Source organism: Rattus norvegicus, chromosome 15 (genome assembly GCF_036323735.1).
Source record: "Rattus norvegicus strain BN/NHsdMcwi chromosome 15, GRCr8, whole genome shotgun sequence".
NCBI classification, from domain to species: domain Eukaryota; kingdom Metazoa; phylum Chordata; class Mammalia; order Rodentia; family Muridae; genus Rattus; species Rattus norvegicus.
The window spans coordinates 58467497-58485810 of NC_086033.1; the positions used below are offsets into that span (position 1 = coordinate 58467497).

General features: G+C 45.3%; 1 long non-coding RNA gene across 1 annotated transcript in view; it reads left to right on the forward strand.

Moving 5' to 3' along the window:
* Window positions 1-2161: 2161 nt before the first annotated feature.
* LOC102546462 (uncharacterized) overlaps window positions 2162-18314 on the forward strand; it is a 209570-nt gene continuing 193417 nt past the window's right edge. Inside the window, exon 1 of the long non-coding RNA XR_010058214.1 lies at window positions 2162-2361. This is a non-coding gene — a long non-coding RNA (uncharacterized LOC102546462). The remainder of the gene's footprint in view (window positions 2362-18314) is intronic.

The window sequence follows — 18314 nt, forward strand, 5'->3', positions numbered from 1 at the left end:
ACCACCCTTCCTGGAAATTTCCAGCCTGGAACTTAGTGGGCACACTGGTTAATAACTGTGATCACACCAGTGATAATAACACGCACACTGAAGATGAAATGACCTTCAAGCGTTTAACACCAGCAAGCATTCTAAGCACTCTGCTTCATTTAATCCACATGATAACTTAAGAGAAAAATTATATTTATTATTTCCAGGTTGTAAATATGAAGACTTAGGCTTAAAGTTCAAATACAAAGGATGTAGCCCTTGGCGAGATGTTCGTGTTCCTGTAAATAACCCCTCACCTACCCTCTTTTAAGCAACTCAGTGAAACTCCTTGGGTTACACATGGATACACGGAAGACATGGAAGTTTAATGACTGCTTGGTAAGGAGGAGGGACGAGTGGAAGTAAGAGAGGCACGAGAAAGCATAAGAGATGGGTTAAATATAATCAATATATACATGGACAATCTCATAGTGGATTCTGTTATTTATAATTAATAAATACTGTGCTGGATTGAATATGTTTGGTCCAGGGAATGGCACTAGGAGGTGTGGCCTTATTAGAGTAGGTGTGGTCTTGTTGGAGGAAGTGTGTCTCTGTGGGGATGGGCCATGAGACCTCCTCCTAACCAAGTGGGAGCCAGTTCTTCTAGCAGCCTTCAGATGAAGATGTAGAACCCTCAGCTCCTCCAGCACCATGCCTGCCTGGATGCCGCCATGCTCCCACCTCGATGATGATGGACTGAACCTCTAAGCCTACTGTAAACCAGACTCCAATTAAATGTTGTCCTTTATAAGGGTTGCCTTGGTCACATGTCTGTTCACAGAAGTGAAATTCTAAAGCAAATGCAAACAAATATTTTAAGATGACCAAACATCACATTTACCACATGGCACTGCTAGGATTTGAACTTGAGTCGGTTAGAATGGAGTTCAAGCTTTTAGTCACTACCCTGTGCTACCTTGATGATCCCCTCGAGGTGACTTTGAAAGATGATTTCTTCTATTGTTGGTGCCTTTGGTTTGAAGAAAGAACTCTCTCTGTACGATCTAGGGTGCTGGTTCTGAAATACCACGAACGCCTCCCTTTTGTCAGTTTATAGTGCCCCCTCACTGGCCACCTCCAACCCCCCCTTCTTCTGGAAATAAATTCTCTTTGCCTAGCAACATGATGTAACCAAGGTCCAGGTGCCGTGGTTGGCTCAGACGTCAGCAAGTGATTCAACTGAGCCAATCACAGCTCTCCAGCTTTGCAGCTGAAGGTGGCAGGGAAGACTACATGAGCAATACATCACTTTTTAAATGTGATTTATATATTTTATTTATTTTTTTCAATTTTTAGGTGCATGCATTGGCTTCAGTTATTTCAGGCTGGGTTTCAAGAAGAATCCGGGCTGATGCAAATGCATCTCTCAATTCTCTGTTTCTGTCCCATTGTAGTCCCCAGTGATGAGCTAGGGGGGGGCACTTGATTGTCTACCTATGAAGACCGGGAAGGTCATTTCAGAGCAAATGAAAGAGTGAGATGGAGGTGGGAAGGGTGCCCACAAGGCAACACCCTCATTCAATGTTTGGGAGCGGTTGAGAAAAGCTATAGTCTTCTTACTCCAAATATTTGTTTAAATATGGTAAGAGATTTTCCCAGGCAGGAAGACACTGCCCTGCCCAAATGGAGGAAAGGCCAGAGGATTAAGGAGTCTTACTTTAGACTTTACAAAATGTTATCCACATGGGTATTTCTGTCTGCATATATTTTCCATATTGGTATGCATATTTTTTGAGAGAAAGCTTTTTTTGTTGTTGTTGTTGTGAACACCCCACCACTACCCTAGGGACCTATAATAAAAACATCAGCTTGTTTTTCTAAGTGGGGGCTTGTGTTCAACACAAAAATTGAGCTACAAGTAAAGTGTGCTCTGATCTTGAAGGATAAAATAAACATCGAGCAAATGCAAAGCTATGTTTCGTCGGAGCCAAATAGAACATGATGTTCAGAAGTTTCCAATGCGTTCCAAAATTAGGAGAAATCTTAGCCAAATGCATACTCCAGTCTCATTAGGAGTCTTATCGTTTGAACTCCCTTCTGTCTATTTCCCTGCCTTAACTGGTTCCAGTAGCTCCCAGGAGGCCACAGGGCCTTTCTCCATGTGCTTTGGAGCTGCCCCAGGACCAATTAGTTTTCTTCTGCTATTGGCAAACTGTGTCCTAGTTAGGATGGAAATAGAGCATCAAGAGCTCAGTCTGTGATCTCAGACTTGAAGGCCCACTTCCAGCCACATTTCTTCTAGGAAGCCCAGCTGTTGCCACTGCGTTTGTGCCGCAGGAAGTCGGCACAGCCCGGCTTCACGGTTACCCTCCAGAAGCATTTGGATAGGTAGGTACCAGATCCAGTGCATTTTGGTTAATCTTCGAAGGTGGCAGGAAAGGCTCTCTGGATTCAGCCTTCCATAAAATGCTGTTTCTGATTTAGAAGCCGTCTTTGACAGGTACTTTGGTTCAAGTTTGCATACGGGCTTCTACCAGGAAGCTGTTAAAGGCACCGCATAGATGGTGGTCAGCCATTCAGTGTCGAGCAAGGATAGGCGGGTACTTGCTGAGTTACCTTGTCTGTCAAGGGTACCAAGCTCAAAATAATGTGGATTCGAATTTCCTTCCCTCCATTCCTCCTCCCTCATTCCCCCCTCCTTCCCTAGTTCCTCCCTCTTCCCTTCTTCTTCCCTCCCTCCTTCCCTCTTTCCTTTGACCTTTCCTCCACTCCTCCCTTTTAGTTTCCCTTTCTTTTCTCTGTGCCTCTCTCAGCATAAGCCTATCTGTCTCTACTCCTAAATGAGAATGTAGACGCTAAAGCTAGCCAGTGCCATCTTTAAGGACTGCACATATTCTGACTTCGCCATTTATCTCAATCCAGGTCTTCCCTTTGGCATGCTTCCCCACTCTCCAAATGCAGTTCATTCCATTTCTCAAGCCCACCTCAAATCTCGGGCCCTCTGTGAAGCATCGCCCAGCGTCGCCCTGTCAAGGATTTCTGCCCACTTTGGCTGCTCGTCTCTCTAATCTTGAACTCTGCCATCCCAGAGTGAATGCTACATGAATATTAATTCTTTCACTCCTTTCATCTATAATCCATGATCCCACCAAAGCATCTTGCAGCCAGGAAACATACTTAGATTCTTTCTCTTATTTCTCTCTCTCCTGGGATCTGAGTGACAGATACTTGACATTGACTCAACGTTTACTATAATTTAATAAACGATGTACAAAATTTATATACTAATAATTAGAGAATCTTATTGAGGTAACTTGAATAAGACTGGAATAGATCCTAAGTATTCTTATCGCCCATAAAAAGTAACAATGGATATGTTAATTAGCTTGACTACAGCAGTGGTTTCAACCGTGTGTATGCATCAAAACATCTCATTGCACCACCTGAGTATATATTGCTTATTTCTTTTTCTTTGTTTTGTGTGTGTGTGTATGTGTGTGTGTGTGTGTGTGTGTGTATGTGTGTGTGTGTGTGTATGTGTGTGTGTGTGTGTGTGTGTGTGTGTGTGTGTGTATGTGTGTTTATAGACACTTATGCCTGTGGAGACCAAATGTGAAGGTCATTGAGTGTCTTCCTCTATGTTCCTTACAAACTTGGTCTCTTATTGAACCTGGCACTCACCGATTGGCTAGACTGTCTGCCAGTGATCCTGCCATGTCCACCTCCCAGTGCTTGGATGAGAGCCACATGTTGCCACTCCTGGCTTTTTATAAGGGTGCTCAAGGTTCAAACTTAGGTTCTTATGCTTACACAGCACTATTTACTCACCAAGCCATCTCTTCAGCTGCTAATGTATACAATTTTTGTTTGTTGTTTATAACTCAGTATATCTGGAAGAAAGACCTGAGTAGATGAAAGGGGAGCTCAGGCTCACAGATTTGACAACCATGTATTAGGATAGCAAAGTGGGAAAGATTTCATAAGCACATGTAATTACTGAACACTATTGTAGCCAATATCTAATGTCAATTCAACTAGACTGAGATGTGTCCAGGAAATTTGTGAAGGGCGCTCCTGGATGTGTCTGGGAGAGGCATTCTAGAGAAGGCGAACCAAGGGGTCAGCACCTGTCTTGAATGTGGTGGCGCCATGCTGTGAGCGCATCAGAAGTAGTAGTAGTAGGATGTCTGTCAGAGCAGGCATCCCCCTGTCTTGCCCTTCCACAGTTTGGATCTGCCTCACCACAGGCCTAACAACATCCAGCCAACCAGGAATTGGAAACCAAAAAGAAAACCTTTTTGCCTTGAGTTGATTATCTCAAACTAACACAAACATAAACATGAAAAGTTAGGCCATTAAAAAGGAAAATCACAGGGCTGGAAAAATGGCTCAGTAGTGAGGGTCACCAACTATTCTTCCTAGAGGATCCGGGTTCAAATCCTGCCACCAACATGGCAGCTTACAACTGTCTACGACACTCTCACACAGTCATATGTGCAGGCAAAACATCTGAGACACATAAGATAAAAATATTGTTTTAATAAGAATCCCTATCAAAAGGAAACATCAAAGTTTGAAGAAGTAGAGTTGTGGATTATGCAAAGTCGTTGAAAATCATACATCACTAAAAGGGTGTGCAGCAATTTTACAAAGATGTCCTAGAAACTAATAAGAAAAAGATCATGCATGAGAAGAAAATGTGAAAGGACTTGTAGAGGTAGTTTCCAAAGAACTCTGGCTGTCCAGTAAACACAGGAAATGTTGCCCTTGCCTTTTTCCTCATCGGGAAAATGCAAATTCCCTTGAGTGTATAACATCCAGCAAACAGAGCGCCTAAGAGGCAAACCACAGTCAGGACCAAGTGGGCACTGCAGAAGACAGAGCATGTGGAGGTCTTGGGTGTTAGAGGTGCAGTGGTGTTCTTGCACTTGAGCAGTGCAGCATATAACAGGCTGTGTGAACTAGTATCTGGTGCTGGGTTTATGCAAATGTGGATGTTTACCCAAAGGCGCAGAGGAGAAGCATCCATACAAAACTATACCCAGTCACTGTGAAGTGAAAATGATCTGGATGCCCAGCCATGATCCGTTCACTGCAACTAAGTGAGCAAAATGTTTCATGCAACAGCCTGGAGAAATGGTAAAGATTTATCAAGTGAAGGAAGCTGGACCCACAGGCTGTGTATTCGTGGGTTCTTTAAAAATCAAACAAAAGCAAAATGAATCTGTGGTAGCCTGTGAGAACCATGGAGGCTAGAGGGTCACCAGGGGAGGGGTTCAGAGATGCGGAAACTGTCCTTAACCTGCGTGGCAGTCACAGAAGTTTGCTGTTTTTGTGACAGCGCATTGAATTTTACACAGCATAGTCAATACGGCTTTTAGGTAAATCTAAAGCTTTGTGCTTAAGAAATGGAGGTGCCATCCCAGGGAGATGAAAGAGTCTCTGGTGATCATTAGCTCAGGAGTCTGATTGAAACTAGGGAAGTCTGGTGAGCATGCGACTCATAAATTAGATTCGAAACCTCATCTTGACCTTGGGAACATAAAGCCCTGGTATTGCCTTTTCAGCAAACTGACTCAGAAAACCGCTTTGTAGAGGCCACTTCGCTTCGAACAAAGAGCCCATCTTTGTCAGCAACGTTCTCTTTGCTATCTCCAAACCGTAGCTCATCTCCCGCCTTAGGTACTTCTGGTCGGAAGTGTCTGGGTGATGGTCTTACCAGAACTTGCATTTTAATCATGTTCTCGGTCTATTCCACAGTTACCACCTTCTAATTACCACATGGCAAAGCAGCCTGGGATGCTAATTGAGTACACAAGAGGGGCTTGAAGCTAATTAATTAATTAATTAATTAATCATATTGGATTAATTACAAGACTCAGGAAAATACGAGTAGCTGGATAGGTCTTTGATTATCCCTTCTGTGAGTGGAGAAGACCACCCTATTAACCCAAACCCATCATAATGCCACAGTTTCCACAAATGTGTCTTAATGCCCCCATTCCCATCAAAATCAAAACCCTAATACCACCATTCCCACGAGATCCAGGTGCTGCTGAGGCAGCCTTTCTTTGGCCTGTGAGATCCCTGGCTTTGACTTGCCTGGGATTTGATTTGTTCTTAGATAATCAAATTGGCTTAGGACAGTCCAGCAAGAACATCCTAGAACACTAAATATGAGCCGGAAAGCATACCCTCTTGTTTTTGTGTAAATTCTTCCTAAGAAGGTGAGGCAGTACGGAACTTGGAATCTGAGGGTCTGAAATAGAGTGTTTAAGAGCTAATTATTCCTGGGGCTTGGATGGTATTGGAGGCAGGCGGGCATTCCACACCTGCCTGCTTATCCCAGAATTATTAAGAAGATTCATTCATGCCTGTGTTCATCCAGCTTTCAGCATGAAAATGTCTCTAGAAAGTACTTTAGGCATGGGTCGCTCTATTGACTCGGGATGAACAAAAGCCTCACAGTCGGTTGTGAGGAAGATGCTCACGTGTCTGCTGTATTCTTCAGTCTTTTTCTCACTAGACTTCCATGGAGCCTTTTCGGACAATTTTCTTTATTTAGGTGCTTGTTCGTTTTTGAGACAGGACCGTAATCTAGGCTGGCCTCAAATTCACCGAGTGCCCAAGGCTGACCTTGAAGTTGGAACTCTTCCTACCTCTACCTCTGGAATGCTGGCATTCCAGGCATGAATTATGATACCTGGTTTATCCAGTGCGGGGAATCAAATCCAGGGCTTCGTGCATGGTAGGCAAGCATTTTTACTGAGTTACATGTGCAGTCACTGGACATTTCTCATCATCTCCTTCTCCAGATCATGTACATTTTAAAAGGGTTTCATTTTAAATTATGTGTATGTGCCTGTCTGTGCCATGGGTGTGCTCATGTGAATGTGTGGAGGCTGGAAACTATGGTCCCCTTGGAGCTGGAGTTACAGGCGATCATGAGCTACCCCAGTGTGTGTGGTGGGAACTAGGCTCTGGTCATTGGAAGGAAAGAGCTGCAAGTGGTCTTGACTGTTGACCCTTCTCCCCTGCCTGTCATTCATGAAATTTTAATAATACAGATATGCTTTGTTTATATACCGATTGCACATCTGTATTTTGTAATAAAAAGAACAGAACCCCTGTTTGCCAAGAACCATTTTTGGCTCACTTGGGGGAGCGAGCTATCCTCCACTGAGAATGAACACACGTCAAGACAGAAAACAGCACTGAGGACCGGAGAGAAAGAGTTTCAGAGGGGCCAGGTTGTCTCACTGTGGGCCCAGGAAAGCTTGTGTGAGAGGGAAGGGAAGGAAGGACTCAGGAGAAAAGCTGTGGTCACTCAGGGCGAATCAGAGCTGTGAGAGCCACAGAAAGAAGCACAGAGACGCAAGCCTGCACTGGGGGAGGGAGGTGCACAAGGAGGGGCAACCGGGGACGCTCATCCAGGGCTCTGGGTGCTAAGCCCAAGAGAATAGATTTAACCTTAAAGACACGGAGGAAACCTCAAAGTCTGAAGGAGGCTGACTCACTCACATGATAAATCTTTGAGTTCCTGCGAACCATCTGAGCTCCAGAGGTCATGACTGGACTGAGCATGAGAGAAGATGAGTTTGGAAAAGGACTGGGGAAATGGTGCCAGTGCTAGCCCCTGGCATGCTGGAGGTAATTGATCATGGAGTTTCTCACTGAGGTTTGGGCAGTGGTAACATTTAGCGACTTGCCAGTGCAGAACCTTCCCAGAGGACCCAGAACCCAATCTGCTTAAGGGTCTCAGAAGCCTGAGTTTTGCTACTTTTAAGTCCATGTTTTTCTTTGAGGTTAAACTGAATGGATCAGGGGTGATCAGCGAGCTGCAAGGACTGAGCTGTGCCCTCACTCTAAGTGGACCGACTACAAATGATGGGGAAAAATAGCACACATATTCTCAGTCCAAGCTTCAAACACTTTTGCCTCAGGTCCAGCAAAATGGGAACGTGCAGATATCCAGGACCGTGCTTGTTTCTTTTACCCAGCCCTTCCCCCTCCAGGAAGTGCCCTTTTTGTCACCAAGACCCTCCCTGGAAGACCACATTCCCCTCTTTCACTTCATCCCTTAATGATGAGCTGGCACCAAGAATTCATTGCTTGATGGTGGCCTTAGACATACGAGACATACGAAAGCCGCAGCATACGTTACAGGGATAAAAGTAGACACGTGAATGGTTTTTCTAGGTCATGCCTGGTGGGGTCAGTGGTCTTTTTGCAATGGGAGAGGCTGCCTGCCTGTCCTGAATGGAAGAAGGATTCAGGAAATAGAGCTCACAGGGTGACTGTTGCTGGTGATTTCTCTTCTCCATGCTGGGGCTGGCAGTGGCTACTCAAAGGCATCTGTCCCCTGCTTGGGCCTCTGTGACATATGCCAACACCTTCCGTTTGCTTAGGTAAGAGCACACTCGCTGTCTTTGATGTAAAGGTGAAAGCTTTTGTTTTTCTTGCCCAATTTGAACTGAATCCTTCTGCAGGAGCTCCCTACCCCAGCGCCCATTACAGTATTTCCCTTTCAAAGCATCTAGGGCCTCTCAGCAGCAGCCTCATTGGCAGCAGGCAACAAGAACCAAGGAGACTCAACTCTAACATAGTCTTTGAACTCCCTTCTCCATGGATGCCCTAGCTTCAGCCAGCTTACCCAGCTGTTTGCTTTGCCTAACCCAAGTTGGAGTGCCACCAGTTGGGTCCCAGACTGTTGACCTTGGCTCTGATATGGGATTTTAAAACACAGCTCTTTTGAAATTTCCTTTCATGGATTTGCAGTGATACCCGGTCACAGAATTCTGGCTCAGTGCCTGCCTCGGGTGTGGGAGTTGGATTCAGACAGGGCCATGGAACCTTCCACATCTCTCTTATCTGTTAGGAGAAGGTGGGAGTAACTGAGCTGAAAATGGAAGATCATTAACAAGCTTGCAAAGGCACCGCCAGACATTCCCATGAAGCCCCAGCTTCTGACCTGGCTCTAATGCCACACTATGCAGGGGTTACTTAACTACTAAAAGGTTAAAGGTGCTGACTCATGAATTCAGTGTTTGGCAGGAGACCTCCAGTGCTGCACCACAGCTCCGACTGATGTGGTGTCTAAAAATTAACTGAAGGAAGAGCTTGGGGGTTGTTCCAGAAGAACACCAAAGAATGTAAACCTGGTGGTAGAGACCAGTCCTCTCGGCACTCAGGGCTTAAGAGCACAAACAGTGTGCACTGTGTAGCTTTCAGAGAAGTGTGAACCCGCTAGTGAAGTGTGAACCTGCTAGTGAAGTGTGAGGGATTTGTTGGTGGTGGTTTTTTCTTTTGTTTCCGTTTTGTTTTTGTCTACTTGGGTAAGGTAAGAAAGAGTTGCTGCAGTGTGCCTTCATGACCTGGAGGGGTTTCCCACACTTCAGGTGACGGTGAGATGAAGTTCATGAGCACAAGATCCAGCACCACACCTTTGCACACACATCCCAGTCCTAAGATTTGCACACCCACATCAGTCCTAACATCTCCTGATTAGAGTTATTAGTCTTTCAGGATTTTATATTGTATGGTCACGACCTGGCCAACTCTTTAATGTTTGGTATATGATCAGTTGGCCATTCATTCTCTCACTGAATATTTTCTGATCATATTGGAAGTGCCATACACCATGGCATGAGGCATAGCAGTAACAACACCAACGCTCTTCGCCCAGTCAGAGCCATGCTGTCCAGAGCTCTGGTACATACCATTCCGAAGGATAATATTCAGAAGCTTAGTGAAAGTATAGGGTTTTAGAAAACAGAGTAGAGTGACCAGGCCTGGTTGCGGGAGAAATGTTCCTTGAGACAGTGACTTTGGCATTCATGAAAGAATATTTGGCTGTGCTCTTAGGTAGGGTAACTACCCACTCACGTCAGCTGTGATCCAGCCACTTGCAAGCAGCCTCCAAATTTGGAGGTGCCCATCACGCCAGGGTTCCCGTTAGGGCAGAACTGGATTTAATGAGCTGGGGAAGACACACAGGAGGGGAAGGAGACATTGTGAGCAAAATCAAAACCTCTCTAAATTGAGCAATCTTTGATTTGGTTTTGATTTTGCTCACAATGTCTCCTATGACTTCTGTGAGTTTCTAGAATCCACACCTTTAACTCTGTACTGAGAATGTTACATACACTATTTTCAGAAACATTTCTCTTCTGCCACCCTCTTTGCTTTGCCTAGTTTAAATATCTTATCTAAGAAGACTTCCCTCAATCCCTCAGTGTAGGCCAGCTTAGTTTTCCCTGCCATTAGTGAGTATCTAAGTGGGTGTCTTAGGATTTTACTGTTGTGAACAGACACCGTGACCAAGACAGTTTTTATGAGGACAACATTTAATTGGGGGTGGGTTATAGGTTCAGAGGTTTAGTCGATTATCAAGGCAAGAGTATGGCAGCCTCCAGGCAGGCATGGTGTAGGAGGAGCTAAGAGTTTTACATCTTGCTCCCAAGGTAAACAGGAGAAGACTGGCTCCCACCAGGCTAGGAGGGGAGTCTCAATGTTCACCCCCACTGTGACACACTTACTCCAACAAGGCTACACCTACTCTAACAAGACCACACCTCCTAATAGTGCCACTCCCTGAGTTAGGCATATTCAAACCACCACATTCCACTCCCTGGCCCCCATAGGCTTGTTCAAACACATGAGTCTATGGGAGCCATACCTAGCCATAGCAAAATAACAATTTATAAATAACATTTAATCCAACTTCAAAAATCCCATAGTCTATAACAGCCTCGACAATGTTAAAAATCAAAGTTCAAAGTCTCTTCTGAGATTCATGCAGTCTCTTAACTATAATCCTATATAAAGTTAAAAATACTGGACCAAAGTGAACCAGCTGGACAAACTCCAAACTCCTTGTCTCCATGTCTGATGTCAAAGCACTCTTCACATCTCCAACTCCTTTCACCCTTGTTGACTGCTGTTGGCACTCAGCAGCACTAAACTTCATTCTTTTGGGCTGTTTCCACTCCGTTAGCAGCTTTCATTGGCAAGGTGTTCCATGGCTCTGACGTCTCTAACATCTTGAGGTATCTAGAGCAACTTTACCTTCACAGCTTTTTGTTCCAATGTCTGGGATCCACACACAATCTTCTGGGCTCCTCCAAAGGACATGGGTCCCATCTTCAGCTCTGCCCTCTGTAGTACTCTAGGCTCTGGTTGAATTCACTCCACTGCTGCTGCTGCTGTTCTTGGTGGTCATCCCATGGTACTCACATCTCCAATACCCTGGGGTCTTCTGCTGCGACTGGGCTTCACCAATAGCCTCTCACAGGCTCCTTTCATGGTGCCAAGTCTCAGCTTCTTTGTATGATCCCTTAAGTCCTGGGCTATCAACTGCAGCTGAGGGTGCACCTTCACCAGTTGCATTTCTTGCCCTCTCACAGTGCCAAAGCCTCAGCTGCTCTCCATGACCTCTTAATGTGACTTCTACATTACCAAGTCCGGCTGCAGCATGAGGTACAACCTTGGCTATCTCTGGAACACAGCTTCTTTGTGCTCTCAGAAAACACTTTCCAGGAGATTTCATTTCAGTGATGCTGGTCTTTTCTTAATCACCGCTAATTTCTTAGCTCCAGTTAACCAGCATCAATTGTCCCAGTAGTCCCTTCTTGCTTTGACTCTAAAGCCAGAGCCACATGGCTGAAGCTGCCGAGTACTGCTGCTTGCTGGAACTGGAGCATGACCCCTTTGCTCTATTATATTATCACCAGCTTTCTGTTTTCCAACTCCTTTAGTGCCTAAACTTGACTGTCCTGAACCTTGCTCTGTAGATTAACTTTGAACTAACCACCATGCCTGGACCTACACTTAGCTGGGTGAGATCTTGCCCCAAGGTCACCACCCCTTTGTAAGCTTGCTATGCTTGTTCAAAAATGCTCTTCATGAGACTTAACCAGAGAACTAAGTCTATACTGGATTTTCTGAGACTTCCTTCTCTTCACCTTAGCCTCAGGCAGATTCTTCAGACAAGGGCAAAAAGTAGCCACGCTCTTCACAAAAATATCACAAGATCTCTAGGCCACATACTAACATTCTTCTCCTTTGAAACCCCTCAGGCCAGGTCTGCATAGTTCAAATCACTCTCAGCAACAAACTTTCCCATAGTCCTACTAGGATAACTCATTAAGCCCCACTTAAAGGATTCCACTGCTTTCAAAATCCAAAGCCCCCAAATCTACATTCTTTCAAACAAAAGCATGGTTAGGCCTATCACAGAAATACCCCAGTCTCTGGTACCAGCTTCTGTCTTAGGGTTTTACTGCTGTGAAGAGACACCATGACCAAGGCAGTTCTTATAAGGACAACATTTAATTGGGGCTGGCTTGTAGGTCCAGAGGTTCAGTTCATTATCACCTAGGCAGGAGCATGGCAGTGCCCAGGCAGGCATGGTGCAGGGGGAGCGGAGAGTTCTACATCCTCATCTGAAGGCATTTAGAATAATATTGGCTTCCAGGCAGCTAAGATGAGGGTCTCAAATACCACACCCGCAGTGACACATCTACTCAAACCAGTTCATACCTCCTAGTAGTGCTACTCTCTGGGGCAAGCATGTATTAAACCATCACAGGAGATAAAGACGAAGACGGTAGAACTACCATGACCACCAGAAGTCAGCAGAGCAAGCATAGCTCCTTCCCAAAAGCCAGAAGGAGTGTGGTCCTGTTAAAATCATGGTTTTGGAATTCTGTTCCTCAAAATTGTTAGAGGACAAATTTCTGCTCTTATCTGTCACCATGCTTTTGGTAATCTGTCATACTTAGTACTCTTCTTTAAACTCTATGACACCTCTCTCATAGCCTCTTTAAGGTCCTCGTGATTGCACTATGAACTTCAGCAAGTACCAGAAGTTGGAGGTATACATGCTTCTTACAGTTTTGTCCCTACACTGGCTCCATGTCCAGTGTACCATGTACACTGGTACAGACTAAACAATAGTTACTTGGTGATAGAATGAAGTACTTTTGCTGAAATGGGGTTGGGGGCAACTTTCGTGGAAGAGCTGGACTTGAGCAGGCCTGATAAAGTAGGCAGGGTTGGCTAACATTAAGGGGAAGTAACTGTTCCCAGCTGCAGGAGAACACCCAGTGAAGACTGCTAATGAAAATAGGGATGATCTGTGAGGTCAGCATGACTTCAGAAGGCTCTAGAATAGAGCTGTGGTGTAGGCTTGTCGTGTTATCTCCAGCAGGCCAGATCTCCCCACTTGGCTGCACTCAGCAACTGTGGGCTCTGCTTCCTCATGAATCCACTTCCTGAGCATGGATGGCCTCTGGAGAAGCCACTAGAGAACGTAAACAAAATCCTGCTGACGTTAGGAGCTATTAAAACTTCTTGAATTAGAACATGAGTAAGATCCATTACATATTTCCCAGCCCCGCTGAAAAAGAAAAAACAGGTTCTTGCTTCAAAAATAATTAGAGATTTTAAAGATGCAGTATAAGAGCACTGACCCAAATGAGGGAACCTTTGAAGCAGGGGTCCTGTGTAACTACATGGATCTCACACTGGAAGCTGCCATTGACCATGGAGAAAGGTTTAGTGAGAATGACTATGAAGTTGTGTAAAAAGTGTTGGGCAGTCGTGGACACATTAGAGAGACAAGGTGGGAGCTAACCTCAATCATCCTTGGGGGCAGAGCTGAGGTAAAATGGAGAGTGGGGGACAGTCATGGGAACATAGCATAAGATAGAGCAAGCCTAACAGATAACAGTCTCAGATTCAGGGATGTTTCTGGGGCTTTCCAGAGTTCCCAGCACAGGGGAAGCATCAGAGCCCTGGAGGAATCCCACAGAGTTGGTCTGGTCTGTCATTAATTGCTGCTGAGAGTTGCCGCAGGCAGAAATGTGTAGAATTCAAGAGATGGAGTGGTAAACAAGAGATTTTGCTCAACACAGGAAGCGTATCTGGATATCAGGTCATTGCCCAACAATCGCATAACCTCAGTGAGGGAGATGGATGGGAAGACAATGGGAGACAACGTCCCAGGCCTGTGGCTCCCCATGGAGACAAGAGTGACTAGGAGGATTGACAGGGACCACCTCAAACTCCAGTCTGTCCAAAGGTGTCAGCCATGGCTAGCTGCAGTCATCATGGCCATGTGAGGACACAGAGGTACCCATAATATCAGATTTGTACATATAAACCAAAAGTTCAGCATTGTGAAATCTCTCAATTTCAAAACGATGAGCACTAGGTAGAAAGGTTTAAGAATTCTACTCACTTCAAACTTCCATCTAACACACAGAGGGCAACACAGAAGCCAGATTCAAAGCCTGTCCCTGCTTCTAGTAGCTGTTGTCCTCAGGTTGAACCATATAAGGCTCAGACTTCCAATACTGGTGTGGATGTAGCAGACTCAGTAATGTTATTTAGATAACAAACTGTGGCCACTGCCTGCCATAGAGAAGCTAAATACTACTGGTTATTTCTATCCTAAGAGATCCAACAGCAGCCGGGCTCTTTGTGTATTTCTCTTTTGTTTGTACTCACAATCATTTTGGGAAGTAGGCACTTACCAAGCCATTTCCCAAAGGTTGGGTGGATAGGAGGGTTCAGCCTTGTAGAGCCACTTGCTTCAAATGAGTCTCCAAGAACGTGCAGCAATTCAAAATCTCAGTTCTGCCTTTCAAGGTGTTGCTTTTTATATAATTTCTGTTCTCTGTTATGGGCTTGAGTGTTTTCTTTTGGCGGTTTCTAGACAGATGTTCTAGCAAAAGATGTTTTTCAGAGAAAAATAACAATGAAACAAATTTCAAAAAGGAAAAAAAAAAGATTCCTCTAATGTCATCAAGCTCGCATGCACAGGTCACATGTATGTGTATGTGCACATCTACGTCTGCTCAAGACAAATGGAGAAAAGGTACCAGCACCTTCTCTGCATCCTGTGGACTGTTAAAGAATGCTGTTTACCCATGTTCCTCTGTTTCTGTCAACTTCACATGACAGTTATCACATTCCTACTCTGCATCCAAGTGGAGAAGTAAAAACATCACAGTAAGGCACACAGGCACAGGCCCTAAGGCAAGGGATTGATAGGAAAGACCCAACACATTCCCTGAGTAGACCGCCTCGCCTGGGTCCATGCAACAATGGTGACAGGTGTCAGAGCCAAGCATGGGGCTCCAGGGCCTCTGGGCCCCGAGAAGCAAGTAGAGGCTTGCTCAGTGGCTGAGTTTCATGAATCCATCTTCTTTGTTCTTCCAAACCGACCATTCCTCTCTTCTGCTTGAGGGTGTCAGACAAGGCTGTTTGCTTAAGCTCTTCCAACAATCAGACTTTTCTTTGAGAAAAACAGTGACAAGGAAGGCTGGAGAGATGGCTTAGTGGGCAATGTACTTGACATGCAAACGTGAGGACTTGAGTTCACGTGCATTCTCCATGAACTCAACTAGCAGCCTGGAGTGGTAGCATATGTATAATTCTAGCATTCCTAATAGAGAGATGGGAGGCAGAAACAGGAGAATCCACAAAGTTAGCTAGTCTAGAATGGGACAACCTGTCTCTGACGATGTGAGGACGGATACCAAGGTTTTCTGTGATCTTCATATTCTCACCATGACACACACACACACACACACACACACACACACACACACACACACAGAGAGAGAGAGAGAGAGAGAGAGAGAGAGAGAGAGAGAGAGAGAGAGATTTAATAAAAAGGAAATGTAAACACTTGAATCACAGTTTGTCCTGGAACAAATTCTGCAGCACTCCAATAGTGAGTGGAACTGGGGGCGAGGAGGATGTGAGGGACCCAGCTGGGCAGGCCAGAAGGATGGGATTCATGGTCGGCAGCTCTGTTAGACTCTTTTGACACTGGCCAAGCCAGTGAGGCTGAGAGCGCGATGTTCTCAGGCCCAGCCTTGACAATGGTGTGCTTTATTTCTCTTCCAAAGCTGGAAATGGCTTCTCAGTTGTGAACCTGAGAGATGGGAGGGCGATCTCGTCCCCCAGTGTTCAGCAGAACAGACTCAAACGGAAATGGCACCTGGCAAGGACATTCGCCTAAACAATCCACATTCTATTTGAGAGGAGTGCTTGTCTCCCCAGGAGTACGCCTTCAGGCTCAGATGTCCCTCCTTCCCAATCACCATAATGAAACCGAAGCGATCCTCTATCCAAGAGCCATAGGACCAGAGGAATTTCTTGGAAACTAAAGCTCCACCCAAGCCAGCTGATATTTTTAGGCCCTAGGCTCTTCCTTATGATTTTCTGGATCCTCTCAGCTCGGTAGCTGTAATGATTGCAAGTGACTGCAAAACTCCCTTGCACAAAAATAAATGATTCAGACAACCAGGGTTCCCTGGGTCAGCTTCCGGGAGTGGCAAGAAGCTTTAGCAGGCTCAGCTCAAGTGCTACAGGAAACGGGAGTCAACAAAAGGAGAGACGCCTGCCACGGTCAACGTGGGGTCTCGAGCAAGACACAGGGGCACAGAGCCAGACTCATGAGCTTAAAGATAGGCACAGCCTCCAAGGTGTGAATCATGCAAGTCCATTCCCAAGCCAATGGGTTGAACTCAAATTACATCTGCCAATATAAATTGTACTACAAGGCTGAGCAGGTTTCTCTGCTGGCAAAAACACCACTCTTTTGCCTCTCAGAAAGTGAGGGATTTATTTATCTTATAGTATAGTATATCATGTTGTTTCTACAGACAAATGTGTCAATCCCCGTGGTTGTCAGCAAGTCCAAGCGGCTCCCTGGCACCATTCTGCTGGAGAGACTGGCCTCACCTCTCTCTTTTATTATGATCCACTTTCTTAAGAGTTCCTGTGGAGATGAGAAGATGACCATGGGTGGGAGGAGAGACAGGAAGTAGTCTTTGATGAAGATGGTGCAAGGCAGGGGGCCCTCCAAGGCATTCTGGGAATGGTTCATGTTTAGGAAGGAACTTCTTAATTGTCATTAGTTATAGGGTCTTGGCGATTGTCTTTGGTGAGTTTCTTAGTCAGTGGGGAGTTCTTGAAGTTTAGTTTCTTCGTCTGGGACGTTGGTATTTTACAACAATAGTAAATGACATTCCCTCAGAGGATTGCTGTTGCAGATACGGACTTAGGACACAGGGTTCTCAGTCAAGTTACAGGCACTTAGTAAATTGGAATCTGGATCAGTTGGAGACAGCGGCATGTACAAGAGCATTGGAGGCAAACTGTGTATATGTAAAGAGGATTGTAGAGTTGGTTGCAGTTGGTTGTATATGGGGAAATTTGGGGGCTACACATATGGCAATCCAGGTCAGCTCTGGGAAATTTCCTTGTGGATGAAACATCTTCTCAGGGGATGCCCTTGGCACAGCTGGGTTCCGAGGGGCTTCCTGATGGGTTGATTTGCGTCAGGGATTCCTTGCAGGGCCCATGGTTCTGCTTCTGTTCCTGTTGGTAAGCGTGTGCTCAGTTCCACTTGTCTAGGAGTCCAAGATGTAGCAAGGACAGATACAGGATGCTCAGTTACCTTCCCCGTCTCAAATGAGCAATGAATCACTTGGTTGTGTGTATCAACCCGCTGGTATATGAAATTACGTTTAAATTGGTGCCCTGAATTGTATGTCACAAGCCTCCTCCTGCCCTGCCAGTGTCTATGAGGATTAAAGGGAGAACTCAGCAGGATGATTCCCACTGCCATCTTGGGAAAGAGGAGTTAGCTATTGTTATGGTTTGTATGTGCTTGGCCCAGGGAGGGGCACTACTAGAAGGTGTGGCCTTGTTGGAGTAGGTGTGTCACTGTGGGTGTGGGCTATAAAACCCTCATCCTAGCTGCCTGGAAGTCAATATTCTGCTAGCAGCCTTCAGATGAAGATGTAGAGCTCTCAGCTCTGCCTGTACCATGCCTTTCTTGATGCTGCCATGTTCCCACTTTGATGATTATGGACTGAACTTCTGAACCTGTAAGCCAGTCCCAATTAAATGTTGTCCTTGTAAGAGTTGTCTTGGTCATGGTGTCTGTTCACAGCAGTAAAATAAGACAGCTAAAACACTAAAATAAGACAGCTGTGTTCTGCACAGCTGGATCAACTCAGACAAACCAGCGAAAACCACACAAGGATCCCGTTTACTTTCAGGTCTACTCCTTAATCGCCTCTTGGTATCAAGGACATCAGGATTGTTACCCTGGACTGAGCCTCAAGGGAAGGAAAAGAGAAACCTGAAGATGTAAAAATAACGGTGACACTGCGACAGTTTGGGTGGAGATGACACTGGAAAAAACTTAAGTAACTTATTTCTTAATCATATGTAGTAGAAAAAAATCAGTACTGGCTAAAATAATGGAAACCAACCTAAATATATAAGTTGGCATTAGGCACAGAGCCAATAAAAAT